Source organism: Corapipo altera, unplaced genomic scaffold (genome assembly GCF_003945725.1).
Source record: "Corapipo altera isolate COAL_440 unplaced genomic scaffold, ASM394572v1 22, whole genome shotgun sequence".
Taxonomy (NCBI): Eukaryota; Metazoa; Chordata; class Aves; order Passeriformes; family Pipridae; genus Corapipo; species Corapipo altera.
The window spans coordinates 1,629,860-1,639,911 of record NW_020884886.1 but is presented as its reverse complement, the minus strand read 5'-3'; positions in this window follow the sequence as shown (position 1 = coordinate 1,639,911).

The following is a 10,052-nucleotide window of genomic DNA, read 5'->3' as shown; positions in this document are numbered from 1 at the left end:
TGGTTTTCCTCTACTTTATAAAATTTGTTTTAAACCTTAACTTGTGCTGGGACATACCTGTTTGCAGTCTGGAACTTAATGTCACTACCTCCTGAAAGCAGCTGTAAGATGGGCAGTTGCTAACACAACCAACCTCTGTATTCAGAAGGGTTAGTAGAAAACCTTTAATTAACATAACAACATACAGATGGCCTTCAATAAAGAGCAGTAGAAGGGTTTGTGGTTCAAAAGTAATTTATGTCTGAAGCTGTTGTCCTTGGCAACACACCTACACACTTTGTCTGGGGAATGTGCTACTGTTTTGGCTGCCGGAAGGGAAAAGAGAATATTTATTGAAAATAGAAGAAAAAATATGCTATTATAAAGGGGAAGGGAAAGATTCCAAATTAACACAGGGTTTCACTATTTTCGTTAATCCCGATCAAGAGTTATTGTAAATGTATCTGGTATGTTTTAACTCTGTATAGGAGATGTTCTATCTTGAGACAAGAGGACAAGAAAAATGTGTGTTTAAGTAACATTCCCATGGGAACATGCCTTGAGGTGTTTCTAGATTATCCTTTATCTTTTTAAGTTGAAAATTTAGAGCTACTTTCCCTATTTTATAATTGTATAGCTGTCAATTTTCCTTTACGAACCACAGGACAAAACATTGAAAGTCATATAAAAATTCATGAAAGAAAAAACAGTCATGAGCATAATAGTGGCTGGGAAAGGTTATTACTGGAGCTGTTCGATAAGAATATGCTCATTGCATTTTTTTACCTGGAAACGCCACTGCTTCTAGACTGGCACATCCATAAATATTTACCATGTGCTCCAGGCAGCTGTGTAATAGTTCTGTCTTGAAGCTTGACCCCATCCCCCACACTCTGCATATGAATTAAAATTTCTTCTAGGATTTTAAATCACTTCAAAAACTTTCCAGAAGCCCTAAAGTGGAAACATAAATAGAAGTTGTCTTTATATTTTGTTGTTTTTTTTTTTTTCCTATCCTTTCCCCACTGCATAACTGGTTTCCTCTCCTCCCACTTGAGCAATTTCAGAGCTTTCAGGCTCACATTTCTGACTGGCTTTTTAGGAACACTTCTTTCTGGGCTAACAACATGCAGTGAACACGAGCCCCATGACCTAGGCCATTCCTTGAGGATCTCCAGGCATGCACTATCCTGCAGCAGCAGAGGGACTTCTCCCACTGGACCTCCAGATACCTGAGAGGCCTGCTGACATCTTCCTTTTCTTACTAGACAAAGCTTGGAAGTAGAGAGTAGAACCTATGTGGGAAACCGAGGGATTGGTTGCCTTGTAGAGAGAACTTCTGTAACCCCCAAAAATAAAGTTCAGCAATTAGGGAGTAACAGGAGAAGTACTTGCTTATGATGAGGGAAGCGTCATAAGGTCCCACCATTTCTAAAAGAAAAATTTTTCTTGTTGGTGTGGATAATACTTTAAAGCAGTCCCTAAGTCAGATATGTGGGTAAGGTGCTTCTGAAGTTGCCTGTTCTTATGGCTCTGAAATTGCAACAGAACCAGGGAGTCAAATCACCGACTCCATTCCCACAGTCATATCATATAATCACTCTTCACCATTTTTGTGTATATTGTGCTACAGTTACATAATTCTGATATATCAAGAGATTATTCTGCTTCTATTCTGTCCTAAAATTAATTTGGATCTTTTTTATTTTGCATGGATCAGACCAGACACTATGTGCTCTAACACTTAAGAAATTTCCTCTTATTTCCTGTGCAAAGGTGTTCAAAATCTATTTATAGTATCTATTTATGTTTATTCTTCTGTAAGTATTAGCCTTTAGAAATATAGGAGGAGAAGAGCTATTTCTATTAAAGGATGGTCACATCCCCTTTTCACCTTTCGTGTTTCAGAGAGTGAACAAACACATCTCTGTGGTCTCATTTCATGTGACTGGCTCTCTCTATTCCTGAACTTTTTAGTAGCCTATTTTCGCACTAGTCCAAGTTAGCAGAGAAACAACAGTCACACTCGTAAAAACTGTGTTGAATGGTAGTCTTGATTATTTGACTCTTTATGGTATAAATGTATTCATTGAAAGAAAAACTAGTTCAAAACTTGTTGGAAAGTGCTTAAATACCAAAGAACTCAAACACAGAGGGACCCCCTTTAATCTATACTGAAAGTATAGAGGAGTAGCAGATCAGAAAGTTTGGAAACCTCGTTAATAAGAACAGGTTTTGGAAAATGCATGCCTTGCTTATGGTCTGAGTAATTTCACAGTGTAATTAAAGAATTTTTAAAGGAAATATTGTAGAATTCCCTTTTAATCAACCAATCAATCAATAAAGTAATCAACATTCTGAAGTCTTAGGAAACTGTCATCATCAAACAAGCATTGAAAATTTAGAAAGGGGCAATTGGCAACTAAAGATTAAGTAAATAACACATCCAAACCATATGTTTAACACTTGTTAATTGGAGAGAAATGGATTAAAATTTTATTCAGAATGTTTAAAATGCTTTAGGAATGATGCAACTCTTTTCAGTGAAAATGAGTTTTCACTGAAAAGTAAAATTAAGACCAAATTGCAGAATAATTAAGTTTTCAGATTTTGTTTTACATTTTGTTTTTCCCTGTTCCTTCTCTGACTAACCTTTTAAATTTCCCTATGAAGATAGTTGAAAGAGAAACAGCAGAGTGGAAAGAAAAAGTTTTCATCTCTGCAGCCTCCAAATTCAGGACTAAAATGTTATTGATCAGAAACTATGAAAAATATGGGGCTTTTTTTATTCATTCATTAACTTCATTTAAACTTGTGACTTCTCTACAGTTATTATGCTAAACAGTTTTAGCACAAAGGTGTAAACAATTCAATGAACTTTTTTTTTTTCAGCATGTTTAAGTAACACAGGAATCCATATAACAGATCAACTTCAGAAGTCACACATTAATGACCATTTCTAATTTAATTTTGGCTTCATTTTTTTTTTTAATTAGTTTTCATTGAAACTTCCAGATGCTCAGTCTTTCATTTCCTCATGGAAGCCAGGACAGTATGAAATTTTTCTCTCTTCTGGGAGCTACAGTAAAAGCATTTTTATCACAAAGAAATTTTAACCAAATCTAGCAGTGAAAGACTGATCTTCACAGAATCACAGAATCAATTAGGTTGGAAAAGACCTCTGAGATCACTGAGTCCAACCCATGACCCAATACCACCTTGTCAACTAGACCATGGCACTAAGTGCCACATCCAGTCTCTTCTTAAACACCTCCACTGCCACCCTGGGCAGCCCATTCCAATGCCCAGTCACACTCTCTGTAAAGAGCTTCTTCCTAATGTCCAACCTAAACCTCCTCTGCCATCTTGTCCTACTGCTGGTTGCCTGAGAGAAGAGATTGATGCCCACCTGGCTCCAACCTCCTGTCAGGGAGTTGTAGAGAGTGATGAGGTCTCCCCTGAGCCTCCTCTTCTCCAGGCTGAACAGTCCCAGCTCCCTCAGCCTCTCCTCGTAGGACTTGTGCTCGAGTCTCTTCACCAGCCTCGTTGCTCTTCTCTGGACCTGCTCCAGCACCTCAATATCCTTCCTGAACTGAGGGGCCCAGAACTGGACACAGTATTTGAGGTGTGGCCTCACCAGTGCCAAGTACAAGGGAAGGAATCACTTCCTTGGGCCTGCTGGCTACGCTATTCCTGATCCAGGCCAGGATGCCATTGGCCTTCTTGGCTACCTGGGCACACTGCTGGCTCATGTTCAGATTCCTGTCAATCAATAACCACAGGTCCCTTTCTGCCTGGCTGCTCTCCAGTCACTCTGTCTTCAGACTGTGGTGCTGAATGGGGTTGTTGTGGCCAAAGTGCAGGACCCGGCACTTGGCCTTGTTGAACCTCATACCATTGGTTTTGGCCCATCTATCCAACCTGTCCAGGTCCCTCTGCAGAGTCCTCCTGCCCTCCAGCAGATCAACACTGCTCCCCAGCTTGGTGTCATCTGCAAATTTGCTAATGGTACACTTAATCTTCTCATCCAGATCATCAATAAAGATATAAACAGGACTGGGCCCAACACTGATCCATGGGGGACACCACTTGGCCTGGCTGCCAACGGGATGCAGCCCTGTTCACCACCACTCTCTGGGCTCGGCCCTCCAGCCAGTTCTTAACCCAGCACAGAGTGCCCCTGTCCAAGCCGTGGGTTGCCACCTTTTCCAGGAGAATACTATGGAATATGGTGTCAAAATCCTGGTAGTCCGGGTAGACTACATCCACTACCTGAAGTCCAGGTAGACTACATCCACAGCCTTCCCCTCATCCACCAGTTGGGTCAACTCGTCATGAAAGGAGATCAGGTTGGTCAGACATGACCTGCCCCTCCTCAATCCATGCTGGCTGTGTCCGATCCCCTGGCTGTCCTGTAGGTGCCATGTGATGCCACTCAAGAAGATCTGTTCCAGAACTTTGCCCAGCACCAAGGACAGGCTGATAGGCCTGTAGTTTCCTGGATCCTGCTACCAGCCATTCTTATAGATGGGTGTCACATTGTCTAACTTCCAGTCATCTGGAACCTCCCCCATTAGCCAGGACTGGTGATAAATGATGGAGAGCAGCTTGATAGACTCTTCCACCAGTTCCCTCATCATGTTGAATCGCTCCTTGTTTTCCTAAAGAGCAATCCTATGGGATAAAAGTCTTTAGGAAAAGGTTCTCAAAAGATGCACCATCATAATTCTTCCAGATGTGGTATCAAACACAAATGCTGTGGAAATAGGAGAGACAGTCTGCCCTGGGTTGGCTGCATCACCCTGAGTGCAGGGTGCAAGGCAAAGGGGTGGACAAATACGAACAGAGCCAGGACTCAATATCTGTGGGCAGAAGAGGGTATCTCTGTGGTCCTGGGAACAGCAAACAATTCCCTATACAGTGGGAGCCTCAGGAGCCTGAACAGCCTTTCCTGGCAGAGGTTAAACTTTGAGAGTGTCTTCAGTGACTCTCAGATCTGTCCTTTGGAGACATGTCACTCTGGGAGGTTTGCTGAGCACTGAGGCTGGGGCAGGACAACTGGGAGAGAATCTGGGGGAGTAGGAAGTGGGGTGGGGTCTCCCAAGAGTGGTCCCTAATTCAGCCTTGGTCACAACAGCACCTTCCCCTCTCTCTTTTTGAAGAAAGGCTGAAGCTGTCTGTGCTTTAAGCCTGGGATGGCTGAAATAAAAGTATTCACTGAAAACTCTCTTTTGCTGCCTTTTTGTTGCCTTTTTGTTGCCACAGCTGCTTTGTCTTTGTCGTGGGCTTAGCATCTACTCATTATTTGGCTGAGAGGAGAGACTATTTTTGATCTGAATCTCTCCTAGTGCACATACCCTTAAGGCTGACAATGTTGGTCTTATTTCAAAAGCATCTGCCTTTTTCACTTGCTCTGTGAGCATCTTATTTTCCTCTTCAACATTTCCTCTGATAATTCCTGCTTATAGCTCTCGGTCTGTATCATTCATTATGGCAGAAATCCTTAGTGCTGTATGATTTGGCAGGGGTACCTGTAGCAGTAGAGTAACATTTCCATAGCACCATTTCAGTGGTCAGAGACTTCAGAGATTCAGCTCTAAACAAAAACCCAGCTGCCTGAAGACTTACTTTCCTGAATATTAGCTAGAATCTTGCTAATGCTCTATCCCTGAAAACCTCCTGAGTCTGTGAGCGCCTTCAAAACAACTGGAAGCAGCCTTGATTATTAACTACTAAGAAAAGAGAACTATTTGTAGGAGGAATATTTTAATTCAAGTTGTAATAAGGTCTTGTGCAGATTCCCTTTTTCTCTGCTTTGAGCTATGGTAGTATTTTTTTAACATTATACAACGATCTCCAGTATATTTTTCTTTCAGAATTTGATTTTTTTCTATTCTATTATTTTTTTTATGATTTTAAAATTATTTTAACTTTGAAATTTTTTTTCTGCCATGTAAGAGTAAGTCCCCTGTTCTACTAGCAAATGATGAGCCAAGTGATCTTTGAAGTACCATGCCCACCTCTGTCAGTGGGAGGTGCAAAATGTCAAAAGCTTTTGAAAGTGTAAAAGCTTCTGAACCTTAAAATTCAAACACTACACTCTACCAACATACCAAGACCTAGAACACCTAGAAGCTCACAGACATTGCCACCAGCCTCAAGACTGTGACACAGTGATAGAAATCCTCATTTGGATCCAGAGCCAAGTCTAACTACTTGGAAATGAGCTGTTTACATGTAATTCAACTCTGTTAGGCCACAAGAAAGCTGCCTGCTTAAAAAAACACTTAAATCCACATTAGAAGAAAGTTTTAGTGTGAAAACATCTTTTTAGGGCTTTTGAGATGTTTGAACTTTCCCTGTGTTGGAGTGAGTGAGTAGTCTGGCCTGGCCAGCTATCTTTTTAAAAGCAAGCAAATGTGTCTGTAGCTGTAAAGCAACACATCTACTGATTGTTAATGAGAAACACAAGTTCAGTGTAGCAAATGAACCTCTATTATAAGTGATTTGGTAGATATTGCTAGTGATGCTTACATTTAAAAGTCAAGTCTCTATATGAGGCACTTTCTGAACATTTTTAATGCTCTTATTTTGCTTAGGTGATATTTTCTGCTCATACTTTCCAAATGTAAGGAAAGCATGAGCTGTATCAGTTTCAGACTCAGTAACATGCTTATCAAATGTCAGTCATGTCTTTGTGTTACTTTTAGCTATTACACTTCAGCTGATATTAGAAATGCACTGATGTAAAATCTCCCCCTACTATTTCCTGCAAGTAATTGGATTTTTTTAATTGTCTGCATAAATGCATTCAATAGTACTTTAAATAAAGCTCCCATTACTGCCATCAGTCACCTATTGGGCTTTCCTAACCCTCTTAAACTGTTCCTCCATCTTTCCTCCTCCTTCTATAGTGGAGAACTGAAAACCCAGCACTGCACCCAGGGCTCAGCCAGCAGAGGTTGCCTGGGCAACCAAGATACAGTAGTTGGACCTGTGGATAGTGAGAGGGAGAAAAAAAACCTCTAAAAGGAAGAAAAAAAAAAATCCAAAATGCTCTTTATAAATACTTTTTCATCTGTAAAGCTGTTGTAAATATTCCAGGGTAGCTCTGTACAAGTGTTTGAGGAGTTAGTCTCATTTACCTTCAATGAGAGACTACAAGAGCTTAGGCAACAGTTTAGCAAGGGGAAAGTAATAGGATCACAGCCTAGAACTTTCCAGAGAGAAAGAAATATTCCTGATACAATAAGACTTTCTATTTTTGAAGAGAAGTTATAAGAATATCTGACAGCGAAATCTAGCTGAAGAGAAATACTTTCAGACTAGAAATAATGTATTCGTCTTTAATCAGGATAACATTTAAACTTTGAAGAAAATTGCCTAAGGATTTGTCTCTTTCTATAACTTAATAATTGTCTTTTTCTAAAACCTATTCTCCAGCTTCTAGATCAAGTATGGATTTCACAAAGTTATCACTCAGTATAAGTCATCGGACTGCTTTCTTCTCCAGTTCAAATAGTTCCTAATGGATTAAAGTCTATAGGAAGAAAGAAGAGAAAAATAAAGAGTAACCAAAAAAGGTACAACTTATTCCTTATGATGAGTAAATCCTGACGTTAGACCAGACCAATACTCCAGTCAGTCTAATGGTTTTCATTTTCTACCATCCTGAAGGAATATTGCAGAGTGATATTTCAAATCTTTCTGGGGATGGCCCAAGCCACAGTGGGGCTGGTGACAAGGTTAGCCCAGGGTGAGTGTCTCCTGGATACGAGGGAGATGAGACATGGACAGCCCTAGGGTGAGCCTGGAGACTCACAATCCATGCAGAGAGGCAGGGACAACTCATGGATGAGAGGGAAGGCTACTTTTTTTGTTAATTCTCCTGTTACAGCTGGATACTGACAGGGACGTTACCAAATTATGGCACACACCTGTCCCCTCCCTCCTTGACCACTCAAATGGACAGCTGCCAATGCACTGTAGGGCAGATAAGAGATTCAGCCTATGCTATCATTTCTAACTTGTAGATGGATGGTCCTTTGAGAACACTGGAAGAAGGGAGCTCTACACCCTGTTTCCCTGGATGCCACACAAGATCCTGTCAACAACCTTGGCAATGAACAGGCCATGTCATAGCAGGCAGAGCACTGTTGGTTCCCAAACCACAGCTGGGTTGTTGACATGGTTGTTCCAGGAGACTGGTTGTCAGGAATATGAGGGACAGGCAGCCTTGGTGTGATTCTGAAGGAGCTCTGTGCAGGGAGGCAGGGGCTGCCTGTGGCTTCATGAGGTTGGATGCTGCTTTAGTTGATTCTTCTGTTTATTTCCCCCTCAGCTCTTGACCAGAATAAAAGGAGATCCCAATGCAGTCCTGTTTCCTTCCACTAGGTCAGTGTCATGACTTCCTACATGGACCTTTACCTAAGGACTACAGAAAAACACACAGACTTGGTGAAAAAGAGCTCTGCAGCATCTGCCTTCTCTCTGCCATGCCATGATCCTACAGGCAGCTGGAGGATCCCTGCAGCCTTGTACAAAGTGCACCCCACACGACTCATCTTCTCTGTGCAAAATTTTTCTTAAAATAAATTTTCTGATTTGTGATCCCATTGGCTGATTCATGTTGTCCTTTTTGGAAAATCTTTTGGGACTTTTACATTAGGATTGCATAAGCTTCAATTTCTTAAGACTTGGTGAAAAAAAATTCACTGCATATTAAACATCGTGTCTAAGATTATATTATGCAAGTATGTATATGTAAACCGCTCTCTACCTTATTTGAGCAATGTAGCAAACTTATATGATAAAGGAAAGAGCAGGTCCTTCAGCTGAACCAAACTGGCTTGTGCAAGTTTGTCTGAATTCCTTTCATAAGTAGACTTCAAACCTCTGATGGTGGGCTCTTGAGGATGAAAGAATGAACAAATCTTAGGTTTAGCATCAGAAAAGACAGTCTCTGAGCACAGCAGAAAAGCTGAGGGCCTTGTTTTGGCTTATGGACATCAGCTGTCACCCCTGATAATGAATTTCACTGATAGGGCTGAGATAAGAATCTCCTTAACAAAACATTGTCAGGAAAACCCTCAAGTGAAACAGTTGAAAACACCCTCATTATGAGTGTGCAATACTTAGAGTGAAGAATTTTTTGCTATAGCGCTGGTAGGACTGTTAATATCACAAACAGCTGAACCACTTGCTACTCGAGCAAAATGAGCTTTCTAGAAAGATGGGCAAATTCAGTGCACTGTGATGTTGCACATGAAGCCCCATGCTCTAAAGGATAAGAAACACACTGCGTGGCAGCCAGCTGACCTACATTTAGAGCTGAAGATGTAAAGCTGACCCAGAGGGAGCTGTGTCTAACCTACAAACACAGATGGAATGCTAGTCAAATGGACCATGCATTTAAAATGATAAACTGAGCAGCAGCACCACAGGGATGAGTTTCCCACTGCCCTGTGGAAGAAGCAAGTCAGACCAATAGAGTATGATGAGCCACTGCTGGCAGGGAAACACAGCTCAGAGCAACTCCCACCTCCTCAGCGTGCCGTGCTGCAGTGAGGAAAGCAAACTCTTGGTATACAGAGACAAACCCAGCCTAGGTGCCAGCAGTACCTGAAATGGCAGCGTGGGCTGAGCTGGACAAAGCAGGTGAGGCCAGGGGCTCTGGTGCAGGTGATAAGCCTGCAGCAACTTCAGGGCTCTCGCTGCCACCAAGCCTGTGGCATCAGAGCTCACAAGACTAGGGACATCCAGCCATAAATCCAGCTTGCATATCAGCATGGACAACTTTCAGTGCAAGCAAAGAGACAAACAGCGTGTTGCAGGGTTGTTGGGCTGTACAGAGAGGACAGTAGGAGACAGAGGCAAAACCTTCCTCAGACACAGTGCTGATAATGCATCAGCATGAGGAGAGAATGACACACTTGGGAGCAGATTTTTAGCCCCCACACAACAAAGCAGCTATGTTGAAATCAGCACAGTGCTGCTCCACACTGTATGAGGATCTCCCTGTTGGCATAAATCAGCCTTAAAAAACAGGCTCACAGGTATTTTGCTGAGTTTCT